The sequence below is a fragment of the Rhea pennata genome, chromosome 15 (genome assembly GCF_028389875.1).
Source record: "Rhea pennata isolate bPtePen1 chromosome 15, bPtePen1.pri, whole genome shotgun sequence".
Lineage (NCBI taxonomy): Eukaryota > Metazoa > Chordata > Aves > Rheiformes > Rheidae > Rhea > Rhea pennata.
In genome coordinates, this window is record NC_084677.1 from 6,020,507 (window position 1) to 6,047,556 (window position 27,050).

Here is a 27,050-nt window from a genome sequence, read left to right on the forward strand (position 1 = left end):
AGGAATATTAATTTAATTAAGATCGCTACAATAAATTCTGCGAGGGAACTCCCCTGGCACCTAAGGTAACTCGTGCAAAAAAGGAGGAGAAAAAACGGCAGAGCCAAGTCTGACGGAGGCAGGTACAGTAGTACAATGTCCTCAGAACAGCTGTATGCTTATCAGAACTGGCAGCTGAAGAGACATGCGAGACCTACTAAAACAGAAAACAGGTTTCAGTCGGGAAAAAACATCTGATTACCTATAAGGTAATCATTTTATTTTCACTACGCTGACCCTTGTTCAATCTGAAAAAAAACAATGTCCTGAAAAAAGTGCCTCTCTCCTGAGAAATAGAAGGACTTTTTACAGGATGACATCCAGGTGGATTGCTTGTCCCCCATAACAGTCACTCTGACTTATAGGACCAGGAACATGCTCCTTTGCAGTGGCTGAGCACAGCTCTGGGAATCAGTATTGGTTTCCTTCTGCAAAAGGGAGCTAATGACATCCCTTCACCGCGCAATGTTTATGGGGACAAGGAGTCCGCAGCTAGGAGCCTGCTGTCCTCTGAGGGTTCGGACTAGGCATTTTAATTTCCTGCAATAGATTAAGGAGGTAAGATTAATTAGGGATATATTAAAGAAGCTGGTTGACATGATTTACACAATTTTAAGACCCGAGTTGTGTCATTGCAGGGAATGGTACTGTGTGCAGCAGAGATCAGCTGAAGCTCCAAGGTGTGTGACAGGCAGGTACTATGTGCCAGTTACGTTTTTGCTGAAAATGGAAGTTCAACATGAGTCAGAATCAATGCCACAAAAGATACTGGAGTTATGTAAAATTCTGAAAGAGGAAAATGATACCCCAAAGTTAAATTCTTCTGTATTTCACATTCTTGGGTACATAAATAAAACAGAGCTCTGTGGGATGTGCAATCTCAAACGTCAGGCTTGATAGTTGGACTTAGGCGGCTCTTAATGGCAGTGATCTGATTAAGAGAATCACTGTTGCAGAGGCTGGGCAGAGCGAATTTGTGTCACCGCAGAGGCAAGTATGAGGCTCCTGGTTTCAGAGTCTAATTCTAAACCCGGGGTTATATATTTGATTGTGTTAAAATCATTTTCAATTTAAGTAGTTACTGCTTTATTTTCTCAGAAACTTTTAAAGTACTTCCTTCATTATAAAATGTGAGTGTTAGGTATTATGAGAAGAAGAAACCAGGAATGAAATTTGCCTTTGTCTGCCCCACAGGTTAGGTTTTGTTTTTCTTACAAGACCTTCTCCACCCGAAGTTACAGAAATACCATTTTTTTATATGTAAGGCAACACCTTAGCACTTTACTTAAGGTGGACTACTGTGCACATCATTTAACTCTTTGTAGATAGGTTGTTCTTTCTAGTTTATGATAGTCTCATTTTCTTCTGGTGAGATATTTAGAGCGGTGCTCTCTAAAATGAAGGTATCAGAGTCAGGCCCATAATGCTTCCTAGAATGAATAGTTCCCAGTGGGAATAACCACAGGCTTGGCAGTAAGAAACTAAAGCATATATTCTGAAGAGCATCAAGTCTGGTGAGATAGGCAGATATGCTTTCAAGCTCCAGGCTGCTCATGAGGTGAAAAGAATTACAAAGGCAGAATTTAATAGATAAAGTCTACTTTTCATTTCATAAAATATTCCTTGAACATGATTTGTATTTTATTCATGAGATTTAAAAATTGAGTTGAACAACTAAGCTGACAGAGACTTCATGACAGCTAGAAGGCTGCTAAAAATAACGCAGCAAGAAATAGAAGATAGCCAGTTGTATTTTAAATTAACTAAGTTTGGATGTAGCCCTTTTTTTTTTTTTTTTTTTTAACCTATTCCTCCATCTGCCCTTTGCTAAATGGCACAGTTCAGTAAGATGCATAGATTGGTGTTACTGCAGGCATTGTAGAGCCCTTAACTACAGTATCTGTTCCTCATATTCCTTCAGGGTTTATTTGCAAAAGGGCAACATAGCCAAATGTGATATTTAGGCTCTGATTTCTATTAAAGGAAAACAAATGCAGCGCCACATGAATACTCTCTGCTTCAAGGCAACCTATGGCTATTTTTACAAGCAAAATAAAGATTGTTTCCTAGGTTTTAAGCATGAAGATATCAGGCAGAAACTGTAGGGAGAAAAGAAAAAATTAAATATTTTCATGGATAATGGTGCAGTCATTGGGTATCAATAATAAAAGCTAATGACTGCTGGCCAGTGAATTGGCTACCAGCTTCTGATAGCCTTATTTTTCTCTTCAGAATCCTAGGTTTTTCTCCTAGTAGCATTGAATCAACCCTTTTTATTCCCAGGAATAATGATAACTAATTCTGATTTGCTAGTGCTGTAGTATATTTAGAACAACTCTGAAGCAGCATGTATGCACGCTGTCTTGGGAATGGGGCAGCCTCTTCTTCCATCTGGCTGAGCTCTAATCTTTCAAAATTCCCATTTGATTTGCTTTCCATGAACTTGAGATCAGTTCCCTGTCCCTCCTTTTGTTTGTTTGCTTCTGTAATTCAACCCACTCATGGATCAGGGCCATGTTTTTGATTTTTCTTTCCTATCAGGAAGTTCCTCCCTATCAAAAAGGAGGACATGTATGGCAGTGTTTTAAGGGAATGCATGTAGTGGTATAAACTGGAAAAAAAATAATAAAATAATTAAAAAAGAAGTACAATCCCAGGGACTTTTAGACCATTATGGAAAAATGAGGTCTTAATCTTATCTTCAGTATTTTCTTACTAGTACTGTAATACAGCTAATAATGATGGGCACTTTTCAAATGTGTAAAGGGGATTATGCACATTACCTGAAACGTCCAGCATCGCAGAATACATCACATGGGGCAAAGCCCTTTTTAAAAAAAAGCTATTTATCATCAGGGCTAATATATTGTTTTCTTAGGAAAGTAGTTCTGGGAGGTTCCTGGACAAGCCTGAGAGATTTAGTTGGAGGTGGTAAGCATTTTTAAAGCAGTTATTTTGTATTAAAAGGCTATAGTAGTTCCTTAAAAAGCTCCAATCAAAAATGTTTGCTTTGTGTATTCTTCGTGGTCCCTGCTGTTACTCTTAATATCCTAAATGGTTATGCTCAGGACAGCGATCGACTGGCACTGTTAACTGTAAAAGAAGAAGCTGTTATCATTCATGCGTGACTTTTTAGGAGTTTTGTTTTGGGCTTTTCAAGCTTGAAACTCAACCTTTGGCCTTTAGAGACTAACTCTGTTCTCTGTCTCCTTGCCAGCCACTTTAGATGTTGTATTCTGAGCAGAAAGCTGCTGCTTGTGCGGCGTAGCCAGCAACTTGCCCTGGTTCATTGGGGTGGGTTTCACTGCTGAAGTACACAGTGTTTTATGAGCTGGCAAAGTTAACTTTCAGCCTTTCCTGTGTATACATTTAATTTATTACCCTGTAATTTCTCTGTAACATGTGGAATCTTCAGTATAATTGCTAATGCCATATTACTTTTCCTTTTCTCTTTTTAATATAATCTAACAGGATTCTGTTTTCTATTTTTTTTTTTTCCTAATGCCAAAAATTTTCTGCCAAAATACATTTCATCTTATTTTCAGGTCTGATCAATTGTGTCTACTTTTTTTTTTTCCTGTGAGCTAGTGTCAGGTTTTATTTTAATGTCTTCAAGTCTGAGTCATTCTTTTTCTTATCATGCACCAATAAAATACGGAAAATGCTGGTGTGATCCTGAGATGCTCATAGCATGAACATTTTGCTTTCAACAAGACACAATACAATTTGCAGAAAATATAAGAGAGGACCCAAGATTCCAGATCATATCAGTTAATAGATTGATGCTGGTCCCAAGTGCCAATCTTATTATTCTTGTTCACTTGTATGGGTGAGTATAGTAGCAGCATGCTGAGTCAGCATGCTCCAGCACATACAAATATTGGGCTTTCTGCTACTCTTTGGACACATCTGGTTTTCAGTAGGATTTGAGCTGGGGTCACAGTGAATAAGAATCTTATTTGTTAATATAAATTCATACAAATGTTTAAGATTCTGTATCTTTCAGCAACAAGTCCAAAAATTATAAAGAGATGTGTTTCATATATTCCGCACAGCTGAACTTCTAAGTAGACAAAATTGGCCAAATCTTTCTTAATGCTTCTCTATATAACTGTAGCATTTTGGAATAGGAAAGGGGCATATTTTCCTGAACCTGGGCCTTGGGAGGGACACAGGGATTGCACTTTGTGCTCCATGCCAGGAGCTATCTGGGCTCCCCATCACCCTCCCAGCTGGAGGGGTTTCCTTTTCCTTTGCTGGGCAACAGCTTGCCTCTTGCAGGGCTTGGAAAGCAGGGCGGGATGTGCAGACTCCTGCGTGCTTCTGCCTGCAGTATTGGCTTGGGCTGATTTCCCCATAGTTTTTAATGTGAATTCAGACATTTGGACTAACTGCAGTTTTGTAGGTAAAGGGTTTCACCATGTCAGCTTTCTGACAGGTCTGCTTGTCCCCTCCTCTAACCATGCCTGCCATTTTCTCCCCCTCTTTCCTCTCCCCTAGCTGTGGATAAAACACTAACAAAGCAAAAAGTGTCTTCCTTTCAGATGGATCTTTATTTTTCCCCTCATGCTGCTATTTTGTTGGCAATTCCAGCTGCAAATGTTGTGTTTGACCTTCAGTAAGGGAGCCTAGTGATTTGAATTCATTTCAAGTAGCTTTCTGACAGCAAGCCTTAACCAAAGCCCTTAAGGTTTCCTCTACAAAAGACTCATGACAGCTTTGCTTGAGGCTTACAATGGTCAATGCAAGTGGAAGTAGTTTGTAAACTGTAAATGGCCTTATTAACTTCCTCGTGGTACTGGAAGGAAGCCCAGGTCTTTGCTAGGCTGAGTCTCAGGAGCTGAAGCAGGAGCCCCCTTACACCTCTCATGATAGCACATCAAACTACCTGGGAGATGCATGTCACTGCTGAGACTCTGTGGACACAGGGATGTGATGGAAGAGGGGAGCATTTGGAAAGGAGCTTAATTAGTCAGGGTTTCAATATTTTGCAAAATTCATTTGTCATGGTCAATGCCAGATAACTTCGGTTTTACATTCATAGTTGAACCAGGTGGTCGCATTACCAATACTCTGCCCTGCCTGGGCATGCTTACTGTGTCAGTATGTGAACGTCAAGGGCAGCCTTGCACTTGATCCTGCTTTTAGCTGGTGGGCTGCCCGCCTGCTTTCTTCATTCCAAGTCTGCTGTTACAGCAGGAGCAGTTTCTCTGAAGGGTCTGGAGGAAATAAGCAGTGTTTAGACTTCTTTCATGGTTAGACGCTGGGACCTATATTGGTGCATTTATTTTTTTCGTATCTCCAGTCGTGTATCTCCTCCCTGAATGTAGAGCTGTCATCCTCCGCCTCTGCACCTCAGCAGTTTAGATCTGGGATGCCAAAGGACCATTGAATGGGATGCCTGTTTTCCTACCTCATGTTGATTAGTACATACCTTCTCTTTTTCTTTCTTCATACCAGATGCCTGTAAATACTGGCTGGTTGCTAATCATTCAGTTTTTCTGTAATGTTAACATCTATGCCACATGTTGTTTGCTACTCAATGCAAATATATATGACAACTACCAAATATCTCTCTGTCCTCAGAAAATAATTACATTCGTTATGAGAGCTGGAATTTCAATCTTAGCTGCCCGGATAGGTAGCCACAACAACAACCAGTATGTGCCTGAGCTAAATGATAGACAATAATTTGGAACATGAGCCTGAAAAATGCCTCCTGAGTTCCTGAGTCATTAGCCAATGTGACCCTAGACTCATTCTTCAGTAGAGTGCACTATCTTAAGAGTACTTAGGTTTTCATCACGGCTTTTTTATGGAGAAGCTGTTTTGGAACCTTGCCCTGCTTATGGAAAAAACCCTGTCCTAATCCCTGGCCTAAATGTACAGATAGTTAATTTATACCTCCTTGTCCTTTTGCTTATAATTATTTTCAGGTTGTAGTTTATTTCTTCTCAGTATTTACAACTTTCTCGTCCCAGTATACTTGAAGAGCATTCTCCTAACTGTTGTCTTTGGTGTTTCTCCCTTCAAAACTTGTTCTAGGCTCTTGTATGCTATTGTTAGACTTGCCAGCTTGCAGTTACCCAACTTGCTTTTATTTTTTTTTTTTTTTTTTGCTTTTATTTTTTCTGCTTTTTAAATACTAAATTTGCTATTTTCCAGTTATACAGTACTAATTTCAACATCAAAGACTTACTTAATATGTCCTAAAGCCAAATAAGTAGTTTTGGAATGAGTAAGCAGTTCCAGCAGTTTACGACTGATGTGAGGTCAGCATTGGATCCTTTCGTCTTTTGCATTTTATATTTCCTTGGTTTTGTGGGCTTAGAGCAAGCTATAGCAGTCTTCTGACATAACTTGTGTTCTTTGTGTTTTCATTTATTTTAAAATTGTATTTTATGCGAAAATAAGATGGAAATTAGGTATTTCTCTACAGAGGTAATACAGTATTCTGAGAACATACCTCTGTAGTATTTCCAGTTTTACCTTGCTAAACTAATTTACTACTGTATTACACAAGGTAGGAAATCAATTAATTGTAGAAATTCTTGGGAAACAACAAAAAGATTGGTGCCATGTAGGTTTATTATGTTAAGCAGCTGGAAAGTTTTCATGGGTAGTCATTCTGGATTTAGTAATTAGAACCAGATGAAATACTGAACTTTGGCATTGGCAGAATTCCAAAAAATATTTTTATATGGAAAATTCTTGGAAAAAAATGTCATCTGCAACAGACAACATAGTCTGTTACCCATAGTCTCTAAGGCTGATAGGAATTGCAGAAAATTGCAGATGACGATATCAGTTAAGGAAAATGAGAATCACTCTCATCTTCTTTTGAAATTTATGCAAGATTTTGATATAATATTTTAATTTGCTTTTGTTTGGTAGCTTGCACAGCTTGATACAGAAATTTTCTATATGACTGACTAGAAGCGAGAGTATTATAATACTGGCAGACTGAGAGTACCTGTCTTATTTTTGGCTCACTTACTGGACTTAAACCAAACTTCTAAGCATTTCAAATGTTCTGCTAAACCAGACCTAAAACCACTGTAGAATATGGCTGTCCTTAATCAGTCCAGGCCTCAGAGAACGTGGAACAGACTCTGTGGTGAGCTCTGCTAAAAGTAGGAGCTTGCGTTGTCTCGACTGTTCTGGGGAGGTATACTCAAACATGGAGCGGAGAGATCCTGCAAACTTTGGGGTGTCCTCAGCTTCCAATGAAGTTTGAAGGATTTCAGCTTGTTCAGGCTTAGCTTTCTGTTTTTACATTGGCAGATAACATAAACTGTGTCCTGTATGCATTATTTAATTGCTGATGGTTTAAATCCATTTCAAAATTAGTCTATTCTAATGCTAAACAGGTTCAGTAGTAAGAAGCAGTTAGTGAAGCTGCATCAAATTGAGAGCCAAGAGTAGTCATGCTTAGTATGTAAGTTGTCTTTTTCCCTGTTGCTCTTCTTCTGTGTTAACAGTACTAGCTAGGTTTCTGCAGCTTGCTCCTCAGCCAGGAGTCCTCAGCAGACAGTTCCCTATTCTGTGTGACATGTTGTATGGCTCCACCCGTTTGTAGGATTGTAAATAAACCTACAGATATTTTGGTACAGATATGTGACATTTTATAGAAATTTTGAGCAAGTTCAAGGAACGTTTGGGCTGTCCAGTGACAGCACTATATTTCATTCTGAGTGCCAGTTTCCTAGAGTGAGCTCCTAACCTTGCAGAAGCACGGCCAGGGAGACCTGTCAAAGATCTGAATGTCCTTCTTCCTCAGATCCTTCCTCTTATAATTTCCCATTATGGATATTGCTATAAAATCCTTTAGAATAAATCTTTTTCATTTTATTCTGTGGCAAGAGAAATGTCTTCTGACAGCAGCTTTAGAAGTTGTAACTGGCTACCTTCTAGCAGTTTGAAAACATCTAGTTTGAGATATTTCATTGCTAGTGCAGCAATTCTGGATTATGTTTTCGGGAAGCTTAGTAGCATTTTATATAGGTGGAGAACTTTCTTTCAAAGACAGACTTATGTAGAAAAATTGAGAATGATGATCTTGTCAGTATGGAAAATGTATCTTTCACAGAAATCTACTTTCTTTCTCTTCCCTGCAGCAATTCACTTGAAGGCTCTAGAGAAAAGCAGGAATCATAGAATCAGTAAGGTTGGAAGGGACCTCTGGAGATCATCTAGTCCAACCTCCCCGCTCAGCAGAGTCACCTAGAGCATGGTAGACAGGGTTGCGTCCAGGCAGGCCTTGAAGATCTCCGGAGAAGGAGACTCCACAACCTCTCTGGGTGACCTGTGCCAGGGCTCCCTCACTCTCACAGGGAAGAAATTCCCCCTCGCGGTCAGGCGGAACTTCCCGTGCTTCAGTTTCTGCCCATTGCCTCTTGTCCTGTCACATAGGACAACTGAAAAGAGTTTGTCCCCGTCCCCTTGACACCCTCCCTTCAGGTACTTGTACACATTGATCAGATCCCCCCCTCAGCCTTCTCTTCCCCAGGCTGAAGAGGCCCAGCTCTCGCAGCCGTTCCTCACAGGGCAGGTGCTCCAGCCCTCTGATCACCTTCGTAGCCCCGTGCTGGACTCTCTCCAGTAGCTCCGTGTCTCTCTCGTCCTGGGGAGCCCAGGACTGGACACAGTACTCGAGATGAGGCCTCCCCAGGGCTGAGTAGAGGGGCAGGATCACCTCCCTTGACTTTAAATTTTCTCAGAATGCATGTACAGATTTTGTGTACAGTGCCGTGATCTGTCATTTCTTAAATACCTAACTTCCCTCAGGAACCTGCTCCTGGTTAAAGACTTTGTGCCTCTCAGCTATCATTCCAATCTCTAATTAGAGTCGTTAGAAGTCATCTAACTAGTCATCTAACCAGAGTCCTGAGAAAGCTCCTGGGTGCTACAAAAAGGTGAAATCATAGGTATGTTGAGATACAAACATCTTTGTTTAATTGACATTAAGAGTTCACTCACCAGAATGTTTCATATGTGAATTTGAGAAGGCTTTTTAAGCTTTAGCCTGATATGTGACATGACGTGATATCTTGTGATACATTCTTATCTATGCTATAGGTTAATGTGGGTTACTGCTTTTTCTCTTTAATGGAATGAGCATGCTGTCATGCAACCATAGAAAAGTGTTGTAAAAAGTTTTGAATTATGGATTATTTTTTGTATCAGACCTGAACTTTCTAAGAGAAAGTGCACTTAAATTCCACTTCCTCATCAGTGGAATTTCACCCAGCATGCATGCAGGCTTTTTTTTTTTTGCTTTTTTTTTCTCTCTTTTGTCTTGCTCATTTGTCTGATATTAAAACTTAGTTTCATCTGTGCTAACCTAAGCCTAAGTAAAGTATTGGTGCGGCCATCTGTAATAATGAAATGTAGTCTACAAACTCTGCTTAATTAGCTTGATACAATATTTACTGTTCAAAACTTTAAGAAAGTAACACAGAATACTTTTTTTTTTTTTTTTTTTTTACAGCTAAGTGGATAAATTGCTTAAGGCACCACATGCCATCATAGTAATGGTTAGAGAATTGAGGCTAATGGAATAACTTTAGTTTTGCCGTATTTCACTAGCTGGTCAGAATTAATCTAGAAAATGCTTTTAAGTGCACTTTGTGCATTGTAGTTCCTCCTACTGTTTTCTTTTCTCTTTTTTTTTAGCGAAGGATTAAAATGCTTCCATAGTCCCTTAAATTGTTCTATTGTTCTTAAAAATACAAGAGAAAAGAGAAGTCAGTAGAAGTTTGTATTTTTTTCAGTGGAGCAGATTAGGGACTAGCTTTTAGAAATGGAGAAAGGAAATATTTCTCAGTGCTTTCTTTGCAGGAGGAAACAAACTATATAAGTTTATTTACTTAGGAGTTTGAGCTGGTGTGTGTGTATATCACAAGAGCAGAAACTGTACATGAGTGTTTCCATTTTTTATTTTGGGTGACTGAATTTGGAACTGACTCTGAGCTTGTGACATAATTAGTACAATAGTGCAAATCAGCCATTTTTGAAAAGAGTAATTTACTCCATATGCAGCTTCTCAGCAAGAGCCCTCATTAATCAAAGAAGGCCATGTACTTCAAAGTGTTTCTTGCTTGCTACAACAACATCCATCATACAGCTAGTAAATGTGCTGTGGCAGGGTTTGATAAATATAATGCCTTTGATGTGCTGATAATTCTGTGTATTGGCATGCTGCTGCCTGGAACTCCCTGGGTAGGCAAAAAAAATCTAAAGGAGCCCGTGTCTCTGCTCTGCGAGCGTACCTAGGCTTGCTCTTAGCTCTGGCACCAGCCATGCTTCAGGTATATCTGAAGTAGGACTCAAGCGCACTTTCACTCTCACTTACACATAAATGAGGCCTATTTATTTATTTAAATTTAGGTTGCCAGATACTACAAAATTACTTTGTGGGTATGTTTGCACATAAATGGAGCTTTAGCTAAAAAGAGCTTATACTTGTTGAGGCACTTGCATTTAACATGCTATATTGATTATTTGTATGAATGTACAGTAAAAACTTAGTGTAAAACTTGTAAGAGATTTTACATAACAGGAGAAGGAATAAAGCGTACCGTGGTAGAGACTGGGTGGGCATGATCTTATGGGAAAGCACTTCTCATAAATAAGCTTTATTTGGTGAAATGGAATTTGTTTTTAGGAGCTCAGTACTTCAGGCACACAGAACATGATCCATTAGCTTATATTAATTAACTGCCCTCAGGGCACAGTTTGTCTACTGCCATAACGGATGACTGAAAACTCTTCAGTGAATAACAAAAATAGTAACATATCAAGATTTGTGACAATTCAGAGAACACATATTTTTCCTCTGTTTAATCCAGATTGTGGTGTTTCATATTTGAATTCCATAAGAACAGCAACTGTGCATAGAAAAGTTGTACTGATGCATTTTGGGTTAAACTATTTACTGAGGTTTAATTTAATGGGTGGACAAAAGAGAAATTGGGAATTTTCACCCTGAATATGACATAGGTACTGTATAGCAAGCACTTGTTTCTTCTACTGAAATGTAGAAGCTTGCTTTTCACTGCTACTTGCATTTTCCTAGAGCGTGAGAGCAAAGCAGGGAGGAGGCTTGGAGAAATGTCTCTGCCCCTGGGGCATATCAGAGCCCCTCGACAGCTGCCACTTCAGCTTGTGGGGTGGAAGAACATCTGCCATCCTTCCTTCCGCCACGATGTGTAGTATTTTGGGGGTTACGAGACCAGTGTAAATGAGGATCCCAAAGCCCTCTCCTCCTGAATTCTTGCGTGCTGGGTCATGCTTTACCTGTCCAAGCCTGCGGTGGCCCTTCAGATAGGATGCATGGAAAGCAGGGACAGATGTTACACCTGCCAGTGCTAGAGGCAATTTCATTTGCTTGTGAGTATCTGAAAAGAAAAGGAGGGAAGGAGTCGAAGAGTGTTTCTAGGTAAAATCCCAACTGACTACTCTTCTGACAGATTGAACAAACTTTTCTTGGTGCCTCCTAGTACTTTAATTGGGCAAAATTCATTTGCTTCATGGCCTTTGTGTTCTATTAGTAAAAGGTGGCAGGGAAGAGGAGAAGTTAGAGAGACCAGTAGGCAATTGGTTTTCATTTGGTCTTTGTGCACTCTCAGTGAGTCTTGATCCTTGTTCAGGGGATCTAAAAGTTACTGCGTTATGATTAATCAGAGGGCACAAGAAAGCTGTCTTGCTCAGTGGTTTTATGGTCATGTCATAGGGAGAATAAACCCTGAAAGAAGGTGTTTGCCCACCTTGCTCCATGGCAGGGGCTGGTGTGACAGCATTTCCTGACTGCGGTCCTCCTGTGAAAGCATGAGGGCCACCGAATACCAAGAAGCTTCGCAATGTGTCACAGCTATGATACCAGCTGTGCTGAGCAACTGTAGGCTGCTCCGTTGTTAACATTTGTAGAGTGTTCAATCATCCTCTAAATGTGTCATTTGTTATCTCTGATAGCTTGCAATAAGAAAATATGGAAGGACTTGAAGACAGAGTGCACGCGTTTGATAAGCACCAAGACAACGTTGAATAGTTTACTTCTGCTTTTGATCCCTGTGTTGTTGGATTATTATTTCTTTTCCTTTTTTAGGAGAGAGTTGAGATACAATTTTTGGGCAGCTTATGACATAGCAATTACTTTCCAGGAGAGCAAAACTCAGCGTAAATTTTTTCAAATCTTGGAAAAAATGTGGTAGAAATTCTAAAGGACACTTAGCCAGAATGTATTCAAATTATACTCCAGGCAAGCCAATAAGTAAGTCTCATGGAAATGATGATATTGTTGGGGCAGGATAATCTAGGCTGGTTTGGAGCCTGGAAGCTGTTGTCTGTGCACTTACTGCATGCTTGTTAGGTTTGGAACATAACCAGAAAAGCAGTAATACTAATGATGCGACTTCTGTGCTAGCCTGGATTTGGTTAGTTTGAATAGGCACACCTGGTGTGCAAGTAGGAAAACGCAATTGAAAACAGTGTGCTGCTTGCATTACTGCTTCTCTGTCAGCTACCTCTGCAATTATATATTCAGCTTTTATTAAACGAATAGTTTCTAAAGTCATTAGAGGTGATTTGCTGGAGTTCTGTCTCGTATCTCTCTTTCTTGGTATGATCTCTAGTGCTCTTTGATGCTATTTTTGATTTGATATTGAACTTTTTAGTGGCAACTGACTAAACATCTCCAAAACAGTTAATCTTCCATTAAACAAGGGGCTTATATGAATGATTGTTTTAAAGTATCTATCTTGTCCCACTGCATAATGTAACAGGAGTTAGGCACTATGTTTTTGAACTATGTGCATAGGGTTACCAACACTAAACAACATAGCAACAGGTTTTGTGGGGTGGAAAACAGAAAAGAAGTTTTATCTACAAGATGACTAGTGTACAAGTCTCCTTGGCATGCAAATAGACTGAGTAGTCTCTGCTAGATATGAACATAGTGAAAATCAATATGAGGATTTACCAAGTCGTAATTGTATAGTTCTAAATGAATTCTAAATCAAACGCACTTTTATCAGTTCTGTTATGAACAACCAAAGAGGTTGAGATGCATAGGTTTGTTGAATTTTTTTTTCTTCCCCGATACCAAAGTAGCTTCAAAATCGTACAAGAAATACCTATCTTATTCCCTCCTACTCCATCACCACCTGTATGCTTTAAAATGCCTTCTTGCTTGGTATTGTAGTCTTGAATAAAATTAGGAAAAGCCAGATCCTTTTTGCTTCAGACACAGTATCTGAAGTTACAGATAGATACTTTGTCCTTCCAGATGAACTAATGAACCACTCATCAATTGCTTAAAAGAGAGTAATGGGTACATTTTAAAAGTTAACATTTGGAAGATATTCATTTTAAAGGAATAATCTTTTTAGGCTACAATAAAGGTAAAAATATTCCATTTTACATTCACTATTTTAATAAATGCTAAAAGCCTGGAGATGTAATTGTACTCTGTCAATCATTCAATTTAGACAAAGCCCAAACTGTAGGATTTTGAAACCCCAAGAAACCACAGAAAATTCAGCCATGGAAAACTTCTTCTAAGACTGTTTGAAACTGACAGTGCCTTTGCCTTATCCCAAATTGTTAGGTAACTTTGAAGACCCACATAACACTCAATCTTTGTAAAACACCAGGAAATACTGAAAATAAATGAAGTCAGTTAAGTGAAGGTCACATATAAATATGTGCATTATGATTAAGCTTTTCAAAAGAGACTATATTATATTCAATATCCCAGTTTTTGCATGTTTGATTAACAGGGAAAGCTGAATATCCATCCTCAGAAGTTGTGTCTACTTCTGGATGTGACTAAATCATGAGCACAAAAGATATCATTCTAAACCACTTGGTTACTTTGGAAAAAATTTAGTTTACCTGTCCTACCATCGTTTAGTTTGGCCTTAGTGTGCCATCATTTATTTAGCTAGTGTAAAATATGTGTGAAGTGCATTTCACCTGTTCGAGGATGGTGACCTTCATTCTGGTTTGGGACAGCCTGAGGAGAGAGAAACAGCCAAAAATTACTGATGACGAGGAAACAACTGATTGTGAGAAGCAGGGAGGGGGCTCTTCAGAGGAGCCGAAATGTGGACAAGGTATGGCGATTACAGCACTAGTGATATTTATTGCTGTTATAATATTTGTATAGTGAAAGATCCAGCGAAAATTGTCTTTTATTGAATTTAAGCCTCAGGTAGGCTATACACAAATGCTAGGGATTGCCATGAGAAAATGCAACCTGAATTCGGATAACAAAACAAAGAATATGGTGTTGCTCTTTACTATTTTTAAACTGTCAACAGTTATTTCCTGAACTTGCAGCAGAGAAACTAGTGATCAAAGTTTTCCTCTGAGTGCTATGACAGCAGTCTGATTCTTGTCATTTTTAGGTGATGAATATTCTGTCATGATCTGTGCATAACAGGACAGCACCCATTCACAGTGCAGCAGGCACCGGCTCGTCACCGCACTTCCAGGCTAGCTGCTCAGTGCCGGCTTCCAGAGCTGCCAGGCAGTTCCAACCTTCTGTCGTATGAAGAACACTCTTCATTTCTGTTCACCTGTTTTACAGGCAGAGTGCAGGAGATGGTACTGGCAGTCAATTTTTGCCTCTTCTTTTGTAAGACTTTCCCCATTCAGAATCTAGCAGGGATGAACGTTGTCCATGACATTAGACTAAAGCTAGTTTTTAAGTTTTACACACATACATATGCATCCGAATGACGCGTAATATGGTTTTCTGGACTCAGTGCTAACTACTGCTCTTTCTAGATATGTTCCTATTTATCTGCACTACTTGCTAACATAGACAAAGCCTAAGTGTATGAGTTGTGAAGGTCCAGGATTATGTTCAGTTTGTTCTTTAGTATCTCTGAATTTTAGGAAGGATAAACTAGGTAAAAGTGGAAATGTCCTACAACTTCCCTAGCTCTAGCTCAGTTAATATGTACCTGACCAGGGAGAACTCAGTATTATTCTGATCTTGCCTGTGTCTATTGCACCATATTTTTTAAAAGTTATGGAGAAGTTCTAAAATATAGAGAAAAACAAATTCTACAAAATATGTTAGGGAAAAACAATCTCATAGCAAATATTAAAACACAGCGTTATTTGTCCAGCTGTAACTGTCAACTTATTTTACCAGATTACATTACACCTGCATGAATTTACAGAGCAGGAGACTAAAGTTTATGGCTCATTAACAATAACAGTTGTACACCTACACTGTAATTCCTGAAAATGTATTTTCTCCTTCGGTACTGCATATACTGTGTGGAATGACAATAATTACAGAAACTAATTGAATGAGATAGTCATAACTCTAAAAGTCATATTACTCATTTCAAAATCGTTTATTTCCTGAAATGAACAATCTTTACAGAATGAGCCGACAAAACATCCCTTTAAGTTTATTAAACTCATTAAATTCTCTTAAATATGTTGAAAAGTGAATGCTGTGCATTTAGTAGAGGATACAGATACATTCAAGTGTGATATTCATAAAAATTTAAACCCTTAAAATGAACTTTCAATGAAAAGTTTTTTTAAAAAAGTTTATTTTTCTGTAACTAATGAAAAATATGGTGAGGTTAATAGCAAAAGCTTTATTAAAAAATGAATCTATGTGGTTTTTTTTTTTCACTTGTATAGGAACAGATAACCTCACCCAGTGAAACTTCAGATTATTACATGGTCAAAATGACTCAATCTCTCTTCATTAATGCAGAGTTATACTTCCACAGTTGCTGTTCCTTCAAGTCTGCAGATACAGAATTGAGAATAGCTCAGTTCTGAAAATAAGGTATGCGGATATCTGCAGATGCGCGCGCGCACGCACACACTTGCCTCCCTCTCTGCGCACATCTTGAGGAGTTCATAAGAACCTCTGCTGGCACCATGTCAGATGTGCTGCTGCTCAAGGGTAGAGGGATCAACTGTAGCACTTCTGCCAAGCTACAGTATGGAGGAAGCAGTCCAGAGGAGCTTGACAGTTTTGGGGAGAGATTAGCCCTTTTCTAATAACTACATAAAGTCTGAAGAAACAGATCTTGCCTGTTTTCAGTTCACTGCCGTGTTGTGCAGGTCCTTTCAGCCAAAAGGCACGAGTCCCTTCATGGCGTAGAGGCTGCCAGAAGGAAGGATGGAGGTGACTGTAGCTTGTGGTTTTAATGGGGAGGTAAAGACACAGCTTTGCACACCATCGCAGGCAGGAAGGCGAAGGGATCGCTGTGCAGTCTCGTCCCCGTGGGGCTGCATTTGGAGCACAGAAAAGCCCTCCCTGCAGTTGCTGTTCAGTCCAGGGAAAAGGCGAATCTGTGTTTCAGAGGGCAGCTCGCCAAGCGCACAGTCGGTGTTGGGTGGATCCACCCTTGCTCTCCAGTTATCTTCAGACACTGGAGTTTTACATAGTTTTTTCTGCTGAGGATTTTTGGAGGTAATGTAAAGCAATCCTTATTCTGTACTAGATTCTGGATTTTTGTGAGTGTTGCTTTTTTAAACACAAAACAGACAGTTATTTGCAGGAGTTACTATTGATTTCAGCAATTCTAGTTGCCAGGAGTTGTTTCCCATTTAAGATGAAGACCTTTTGTAGTTGATACGGTGTGGTTTAGTAGTAAAGGACTACTGTGAAACAGTGTAATGTATAATGTTATTACATGCAGCGCAGTCCTCCTCTTTCCACTGCAAACCTCTGAGATGATACTCAGACTGTTGCTAGTAGGACATTCATTTTAGGCTGGTTTTATAAATGCCTCTGTTGTTATAAAAGGTTTCAGTTTGTCTGATTGCTCTGTGCTTACCATAGGCTCTCTTTCTTCTGTTGGTGGAAACCCACCTTTTGGAACAAAGTCAAAAAAAGATCTTTAATCAACAGTTACCTGCATTTCCCTGTGCTGTTGGCTGTTTATTTATAAAGTAATCATATGAATTTCTGCCTAGTGGAGAGTCTTTTAATACGAATTCTTATTTGCTGAATTGCTTTCACTGACATTGATGCTGACAGTCTTCATCAACATTCATCCACTGTGTCATATAAAACAAGGTGATAAATGTACCCTCACACCCAAGGGTGTTGCATGTACAACCAATTTTCTCCACTTTGCTTTCTTTTACCAGTTACTACATCACTGGACTGCAAAACCTAATTGTGCTATCTTCTGCTCTCCTAAACAAGCTCATTTTTCTCTAGCCTAACCCATCAGAGCTGCTGTCAATCAGTTAGAAACATGTCACACACAGAACAGGGTGGCAAAGAGCTGCTGCGTTTGGGGCTATTCACAGGAAATATGTACAGCCAAATGCTTTAAAAATCTAGATTTTTTTAATTTGCTCTCATATCAAATTGAATTTTCATCTACTTTGTTTCTTCCAACAAATTGTAAATAAAATGGATAAATGCTAAGAAGAAAACTGTATAATACAAGAAAAAAGTCAAAGGCTAAGAAGGTGTTTACTCCTAATAATTTCCAATGTGGTACCTGGGTACAGTCGCTTTCAGTGTCATATCACAAGTGCTTATGAGACCCCCTAAAAACCATTTTAAATTATGTTACTCCCCTCTCTCACTGGATCTAAAGGGGATGGAAACCTAAAAGTAAGTGGTGGGTCAAACAGGGTGACTTTGACTCAAACTCATTGGTTACAAGTATTCATTATAAACAAAATCTGTCAAATCTTTTCACTAATAAGGGTGTAGATCTTATTACAGCCTCAGGACAGTAGTAACTTATTCTCTGACATATTATGTGAATTTTATGTACCTACTCTATAAAAAGTGCACAGTTTCCATAGCAATTTTGATACTTATATGATACATGATGTGACAGCATGTGCCATTTTTCCTTCTTCCATGATAAATTATCCCCACCGCACACACTTGCACACTAGATTGCTACTGGAAATCAGAATTTCATTCTGATGCCACTAAAAGCTAGTGTCAATAATTAGGCTTAGGTGTTTGCTCTGGCAAGAATAACTAACTCCTTTATTATTATTACACTGCTTTACTACTTAGGTTAGCAGTTTTGAAACCATAAATCAAGAACAAAAAGAGGAAGTCTGTGAATTGGTTCAGAAAACAGCAAGGATGATCCCACACTTAAGGAGGAGCAGGCCCCAAATTGCTGCTGAGAACTTAGTGTGGCAGAGGTTGCTTAAGTGCATGTCTCCATGCTTCCTTGTCTCTGCCCAGGACTTGCACATGCCTAAACCTGAGGCCTCGAAGAGTGCCTTCCCTGGGTGACTAATGATCTCTCAGCCCAGCTGCAGAAGACTCCCGTTGGAGGCCTTCAGGTGCAAGCCTGACAGACCTGATGATGCCCCAGCTGCGGGCTGGGTTCAGTGCAGGTATTGGCAGGATGCTCTAATTAGACAAATCTGGGGAAGATTGGAGCCCAAACCATGCCACCTGGGTAAAAGGCACTTGAGGCTGCTGCATGCTGGGCACTGGGCTCGGCTGGACTTTCCCTGTGCTCTGAGGCTGGCCTGAAGTACAGTCCTGGGCAATACCTGGTGTTTCAAGGGTTTTTTGTTTGGTAGGTTTTGAAGCATAACTCTTTTTAGTTTTACCGTGAGGCTTATAGAAACTGTTTTAGGGGCTGATTTGGTGAAGGTGGGGAAAACAGCATTGGCTTGTGGATGATCTTGAGAATATTACTTCAGTTCCCCGTGCTCTGTTTTTCTCTTTTATAAGTGGGGATATTCATAGCTACTCCCTCTTGGAAGGTACTTTGAGTAAGTGTTAACTAAGTATCAGATGTCTTTGATGAATTTTTTTTAATGAATTGGAATATGTTTATCTGTAAATGAGTAATGTAAGTATTTTGCTAATACTTGTGGTAAAATTTAATAAGGGAAAATACAGAGGTTATCAAGAAATATTGAAGTATGTTGTTAATAGAAGTGAATTCTGATGGGAAAAAGATATCAGCCTTGTTTGCTTTGTGCATGTAAAAGTGTCGCTTGCCTTTCAGTTTCAGTCCTGTGGATATTCTCAGGCCATCCTTGGATACCTAGTTTGAAATGTCTCATAGAGCACTCTTGAACTTGGAGTTGCCTTTCTCACCTGTTGTTCTAGCACTTTTTTTGTTTGTCAAAAGGCAAAATACCCCGCCTTTTTTTTGAAAGCCTGTCATGGGCAGATAGCCAGGAGGGTGACTGATGTGTAGAGAGAGACATTAGGAGTCCCGTAGCCTTAAACGTCTAAGGCCACAGATAAGATGACGCGTGTCCCCTGTTGCTCCCCTTTGGGTTAGTTTTTCTCTATGCTTCAGAAGTTATATGTTGAAGTAGATGGCCCTAAAGCAGGAGTAGGAAAGACAAAACAACATGATCTGCTTTCAGTGCTGATGAATAGGACTGTAACCTTTGAGATGAAAGTTTGGTTTTCATACTTTTTTAGCCCTTGTGTCTATTCTACTGCTACGCTGATCACTTAAGTGTGGTGTTGGATCAGAATTTTGAGGATTGTTCTGGGTTTAGGGTTTTTTTTTTTTTTTTCTTTTTAGTCTGAGAAATAATCACTTGCTATTTATTTATTATTTGTTATACTATGACTTTAGCTACAGTATCTTTTTAGCTGTAACATCCCCACCAGTATGGGAAATGAATTAGCAAAGAGATTCAGAAGAATGCTAACCTAAAGGATCTCTGAATCCCAAAATAATGGGCAAAACTTCAGTCAAATTTCCAGGTTCAATAGAGCTTATATACATGCTGCAAAGGGCTGAACTTCTGTAAAGAAAATTTTAAATGCACCGTTAGTGCTATGAATATTAATACCCAGTATTGTTCTGGATAGATCAATATTTGTTTGTAATAGATCATATTAAGGGTGAAATATGTTAGTTTGCATAAAAAAATCTTATTGTTTGATGTTATTAGATTATACAGTATAGAAAGTACATTGATTTACAGGTATAATATACTGTTATGTCAGAGAGTTGTATTGGTTTCTGTTAAGTATATTCTCAGTGAAAATTATTCATTCTACGTAAATATATGGATTAATTTGCAGGCACTTGGATGCTTTAGATCTATGTTGATTTTTGTGTACCAGAAATTATTGTTCTTTAGCATATGCCAGTAATATCGGTTTACATTTGTTTCTATATTAAAAATAAAAGAAGTTGATCATCTCTCATTTATTGATTTACTGGCTTAATTGTATAGCTTTTATGAAAAAGGCTCAAAATAGAATGTAATCTTATTCTGATTGGCTAACAAAGATTCCAATTTATGAAACATGAAACTGGAGGAATTTGCCAGCATTATTATTGCTTTTATTATAGTTGCAAATAGAGTCTTGTCATGTTATTTTTCAGTAGAATAAATGGACCTAAGGAATGAAACTTAACTTGACCTTGCTGTTGCACAGTGCTAACTAGCTAAACATCCTTTGGGTTTTTGAGTTCAGATACTTAAGCTTCTAGTGACCTAGAAAAAGCTGTTGAAAATACTAACGAATATTCATTAACGAAGGGAAAACTGAGCTTTGGAAATATCTTCAGCATGCTATTTTCAAGGGTATCCGGAATTCCTTTTCAGTTATGCCCCTCTTTGGAGGGGTACTGGGGCCATGCTCTAGCTAATATGCTAAGGTATGTTAACTGTCTTTTTCACTGATGGAGCAGGTTTAAGCTCTTGGTATTTTTGAAGGCGTCTGCTGTAAGGGCAGGGCAGGCATGTGGGTAGAGGACAAGGAAAGAGTGGTGATCAAGAGATGTAGCTGAGGCTGGCTTACACTTGTGAACCTGCTGGAGGAGACACAGCCCGGTGCCTGGTCTGAGAGACCGGTGCTGCGTGGGAGAGGCTCTCGGGAATGCGGAGAGATCCAGACCCGTCTGGGTGAGCACAGCAACGCAGGGCGGGAAGGCGAGAGTGGGAAAGAGGCCTTCTGGTTCATTTTCTGCTGTGACTGAGATGGACGAACTTTTTTCTGCCTGTAATCGGCTATTTCAAGTGATTAATTTACCATAGTTTAGGACTAATGTAGTATTGGTATAAATCCTGGAAAAATAAGGTCTATTCTTAAGTGTGTGTTTTTTTTTTTTTTTTTTTTTTTGTTCCATTTATTTTCTTCTATGTTTTTCTCTGTGTGTAGGGGTATTTTTGTTTTGCCCTTTGGGGACAGGCAATGGTGGGACACTTGCTACTGTTCTACTGGCTAAAACTTAGTGTGTCATCTCTCAGTTGCGAAAGCCCTTCATCTTACTTTGCTTTGTACGTTCTCCCCACGTATGTGTTAACAGGATGGTAATTTTGCTTCTCTACCCCCTCTGCAAATGCTGTTTGCAAGGAAAATAAACTGTATGATGATAGCTTGCGTTATCTGAGAAGTAATGGCCCAGACAGTCAACTGGGGTAATTTGGCAGAGCTGCATTAAAGTCTCAGGGAATTTCTAAACTTTGCTGTGTTAAACAGGAGGGCAACACCTGGATGGTTGCTGCTGATCTATCCCATTTTCTTTCTCTGTAAAAGGAGCTTTAGCTGAGGTGTGATGAGCTAGTCCTGTGCGACTTTCTGCTGTGCTCTGCTTCTCTCCACCACTCTGATGCCTTTGCAGTGCGCAGAGCTATGTAAAACGGGTGATTATTTAGCACAGTTATTAGAAAGCTTGTTTGTCATTTACTGGAGGATTAGTGACACATTTCATCAAGTTTGTCCTGTATGTTATGTTCCAGGTTGGCACCATCTTTCTAACTCAGCCAGACATTTGGGTTAAATAGGAAGTTTCTGTGAAATTTCAAGAAAAAGTAGTTTGAATACAGAAAGGCTAATTTGATAGAAGTCAACCTGTTTTCTGCACTCATTAGTTTCAGATTTGCTTTAATCATGTCACTTCTGTCTTCAAAGGGTTAGAAACCCAAGAATTCATTTTTGTTTATAGTATGTTTATGGATTAGATGCATCTATTTAATTACCTTGGTAGTCTGTGTTGTAATGAATTCTGTCTGCAGCTCTTGAGAAATGACAAGTGAGAAATGACAAATATTGATCAAATATTTTTGGCAATCACTACTTTTTCCAAACAAAACTGAAATGTGAGAACTGGTGTGGTTTTCTGGACTGTACCTTTTTGGAAAAACTTTTTGTGGGGGAAATTTGTAAGACTGTATTTGGTCTTTTTGTTAGGATTAATTACATTTTCAATTTTTTGTAAAGTGAAATCACTACAGATATCTTGCAAATCATTATAATATCCTTGAGTGTGTTTCAGAAAAACCCAAATTATTGTACATGTTTACTGTGCAGTTTCCTGATCTACATGGAAGGTAGAAACAAATAACTGTAAAGCAACAGCCTGGTAGAGATCTCATATAAACTACCATGTTTCATTGACAAAGCAATATATTTAGTAGACAAAATAATATGTAACTCTAATGAGGTGTTTAAATTTCAGTGCATGTTTCACCTTGTAGTATTTCTATTTTATGAATGAACAGAGCCATTAAATTAAAAATGAAATGAGGTGGTAAATCATTGCTTTGGTTGTAAGTGAAGTTGTCGTGTGCCTCTGGATTTTTCTGAAAGAAAAAAATAGCTTGCTAATCAGTCGTACAAGTATTGTCCTCAGCTTGCCATTTTCTTTTCATTTAATTAAAACCTCATTCCTCCTTTAACTTATGGTCTCTTTGAAGACAGCAGCAAAAAGTCAGGCACTTCCAGCGTGATCTAGCGCAGTGACTGGCCATCTCCAGCTGCTGGAGCATTGGCTATGGCGCTGTTCTAAGAAGCCGTGGTCGTCGTTTCACAGCACCACAGCCCTAACTCTCCCAAGGATGTGGGCTGCCTCAGAGCAATCGGCATTTGCGCTTTGCAGCACAAAGCGGACTTTGACTCCTGCAGAGATGGCTGCTGACCCTCCAGAAGTTTCGCCTGTTGTGCCGCGCCGTTGGCTCGGCCCCTGGCTTTGGGAATGCGGTGGCTGGTCACCTTCCTGCCAGTGCTTGCTCGCCTGACAGCATCTCTTCGGCAGAGCCCGGTATCAGGGCCTCCCTGGGTATTGCTTGCATGCCTGATAGCTTGAATTTATTATGGGCTTAACGATGTAGTAGTGTGGGCCTGCCTTACCAAAGCTCGGGCTATCCAGAGGGAGCACTAGAATGGAAACTGATTCTAATCGTAGTCAACACTGAAATGTTTAGGCTGCAGGAGGTTGAGAATTTCTAGTTAGCCATAACATGATAGAAAAAACTTTCTGAAGACATGGGTGGAATAACTGACAATCTATTTCACCTCTGATGGGAGTAAAATGTGTTGTAAAAACCTAAGACCTCCACTTCTGAACTATATTGCCATATGAATGCAGAATCCTTTCACGTTCCTTGAAATGCTACTGACTTCTAACGTTCTACTTCTGTTTCAGCCCTTGAAAGATAAACGTACTGATCCCATTACAGTAGACAGGAAAAAGTGTGCTGTTTCTTTGGGCAACCAGTATTTTCTCCAGGCGAGTTGCAGTAACTGCTAGTTCCCCTTCAACCTTCAAAACTGTATATCTTGCTCGAATCCATGTCTTCGAGACCTCTGCTAAATCAAATGCCCTGTCAGAGGGCCAAGAAGTGAAACGAAGCTACGCCTACTTCCTCTGCGAAAAGTGGTCGTTCTTTTCATCCTAGCAGTGGCCGTAGGTGAAAATCTTTGCGAGAAACCTGCGGGTCCTAACAAGACTATTATTGTACCTGGCTTAGTTCTTTATCTTGCAGTTTAGCTTAGAGCTGCTCAGTGGCCTCCAGCCGATCACACAAATCATTCCAGCCGGGCAGTTGTTCTTTTTCTGCTGTTAAAATAAAGGCATGACAGTTCTCTACAATTCTAGCCGGTGTGACATTTAAAGACTTCTTTAGGGTCGACAGTCACAGAAGTGAGTGTATTCGTATGAATTGTGATGGCCTCAAAGACTGCAAGTGTCAATTTTAAGTGCAAACAGAAACAAATGGGAATTGTCTGTCTTCTGAAAATTTCTGGTGGGCATGGGAGGAACAACAGTTCCTCCCTTCCTCCCTCCTCTCCCCCCAACACTCACTCACTCTCTCTTTCCGCCTTCAAACCCTGGTAGTACTAGAATGTCCAGATAACTTACAGTATTACAACTGAGATAATAAAACCCTACAACCTGTACAGTACTAAAATTTGCATTTGGAATGACAACTACACGATAAACTTCAGCTTTAATGAAGGGGCTCTGAACTTCAAAGCTTGTCTGCTTTCCCTAATTAAATCAGCTAGTTTAGTAGAAGGTACTAACTCTCCCTAATATCTTTAGCACCATGAGTTACTTTGTCAGTGATGACTCTTTGGAAGTAGATTTGATTAAACATGTGGTAAGTATTCTGGTAACTGGATTTACATAGATGAGTGTGTGTACTCGTGTTTCAGCTCACTTAAGTTCAAGATCTCGTCGTGGTCGCTTTCTGTGAGCAACCACTACCAAAGTTTTCTTAGTCCGCGTTCCATGTTGAGTGTCAAAATCAAAGTCCCATGTTGCGGAAGGAACTAACTTTGCTTCTGGAAATCAGGCTTTTGAGTGCCTAAAAGCACTCGCTATTGGAAATTTGAGCCTGAAGCAATAAATTTTTACTGATACAGAACAACCTGTGAGTAAGTTAGCATTGTGTATTCAGTTGTAAAAATGTACATTGGATACATAAGACATGACACTTCTTGCTCTTCCTTTGCCTGATTGCATGATCTCTGTATCTTGCAGTCACGCGCAGAACTTCAAGTATGCACATGTTAAATGGTATATTCTATTCAAATAAATTACAGAGAAGACTGTATAATTTACTTGTGCTTTGTAGCAGTCTATGGAGAGAGAATGAGTTGCTGAAAGAAAAGTAATTTTGAATGACGTTCAGGGAAGGCTCCTTTGCAAGACAGCTCATGAACACAAAATGACAAGATCTGTTGCAGATATTCTTTACTTCTGTTTAATGTACTAAAAAGTTGTTTGCTCTGGAAAATGAGAGAATTGATATCTTTACCAAACTTATTTCCAATAATTGTGTACTGTTAGTATGCTCCTTGATGGCTTACAAGTCTGGTAATCTCTAGACCAAAAATGGTGAAAAACAGAGACCAGAGAGCCATTTTAAAAATTAAGACTGGCTTTTTATATTTTTTAATATATGTACTTTATTCCTAGAAATATACTGAAAATATAACATTATACGGGATTTGTCTATATAGGGATTGTGTATGCTTTTACACAGATATGAGCATAATTCAGTAGAAAACTTAAAATAACCAAAATAGCTGTGTTTGGAAAGAAATGCTCACTGACTTCCATCTCTAGCTCTGTAGCACCCCAGGCCAGGAGAGCAAACAGCTGCTGGTTCTTGGGCGGCAGTCATGCACCTGCCTTCTGCGGTGGTCAGAGTCGGCACTCGTGTGACGTGGCCTGATTTGCCAAGAAGGACTGCTTAGTTGCTGTTTCTTGGTCGTTTTTCTGCCATAGGTCACTGACAAAGATTTTTTTTTTTTCCCCATTGTTTGAAAAATGCTTTGTGAGTCTGTGAAGAGCCTCTGAAATGAATAACAATGAAGTCAAAAGAAATAAAACGAGCATGTTACTATGCTGGCTGCTCAAAATTTATGAGACCTGCTTTGTGCCAATGAAACAAACTCAGCAGCCTTCTGCCTATCTGCAAGAAAAATGTTCTTTATTAAAAAAAAAAACCCCAAAATCTTATATTGTTTAAGTGCAAAGGTGTGAGAGCTTCTCAGCTGGAACTGTTGTTAGTCTTCAAGCTTCAGTCTCCCTTTTTTTTCTCAGAAAGCATTAAAGAGCCCCTTCTCATTTGGGTGGCCTTTTAAGGAAGCCTCTTCAGAGCAAACAGAATTCCTTCTCTCATTTAGGGAAAAACAAAAGCAAAATTGATTTACATTGATTGATTGATAGAGTCTAAAAGAGCGATAATCCACTTACATCTAGTGATGGAATACTGTGGAAAGCGGGGCCTTGCTGTGCTAAAAGTCACATAAATTTGTATTAACGTAGCACTTGCCCAGACTGCAGAAGCAACATAGAGGAGTGGGAGAAAAAGCATGATCGCATAAGGGGCCAGAGGGAAGCATAGAGATCACCTCATTCACTCAAGGTCACAGCAGGAATGCAGAGCAATGTTGGGAGCTGTAGGTTGTCTGAGCCCTAGTCTAATGTCTTTATCATATGGTTGTCTTCTTGCGGGGGGAGGAGGAGGAATTATTATATTTTTGTCAGCAGATTTACTCAGTTCAATTCATATTTGCCATTCCAAATATTACTTTAAAATTTTAATTCCCCTGAAGTAATGCTTACCACAGTGTCCAAGATGCAAATTAATGCAAAAGTATTTTGTCCTATTTCCCCTTGAAGCATCCCTTAAGATCAGGACTGAGGCACGCTGGTGAAGATGAAAGCAAGAAAACCCAGTGCTGCTATTGCTTACTCTCCATCTCTTCTGTAAAAAGATGGACTGGCATATCCACAGCCTATTTTCTGTGACCTCAAATGGAACATGAAGAATGGTAACATACTATACAAATCAAGTTTGCTTCAGCTATCACTCAATAAAAATAGTGAGGATAAGTCTTCAGCCTTTAACCAGAGTGTCAATATAGTACTCTTTATTTCAGACAGTACTAACACATTGGTTTAGTGCTACAGTCCTGCATGTGTTGTCTGATATCATAGAAAACATAGGATCACAGAATCGGTAATATTGGAAGGGGCCTCTGGAGATCATCTAGTCCACCCACCCTGCTCAAGCAGGGTCACCTAGAGCATGTTAGACAGGGTTGCATCCAGGTGGGCCTTGAATATCTCCAGGGAAGAAGACTCCGCAACCTCTCTGAGCAACCTGTGCCAGTGATAGAGTCTCAGTTTGACTTTGCTGAATCCAAATCTCTGATGTAATACCTCTGCCTCATGTGAACGAAGAAATGCATAGCACTTAGAAGGAGCATCGGCCGGGGGGTGGGGGGGAAGGGAAGCACAAACTTTTGAGCA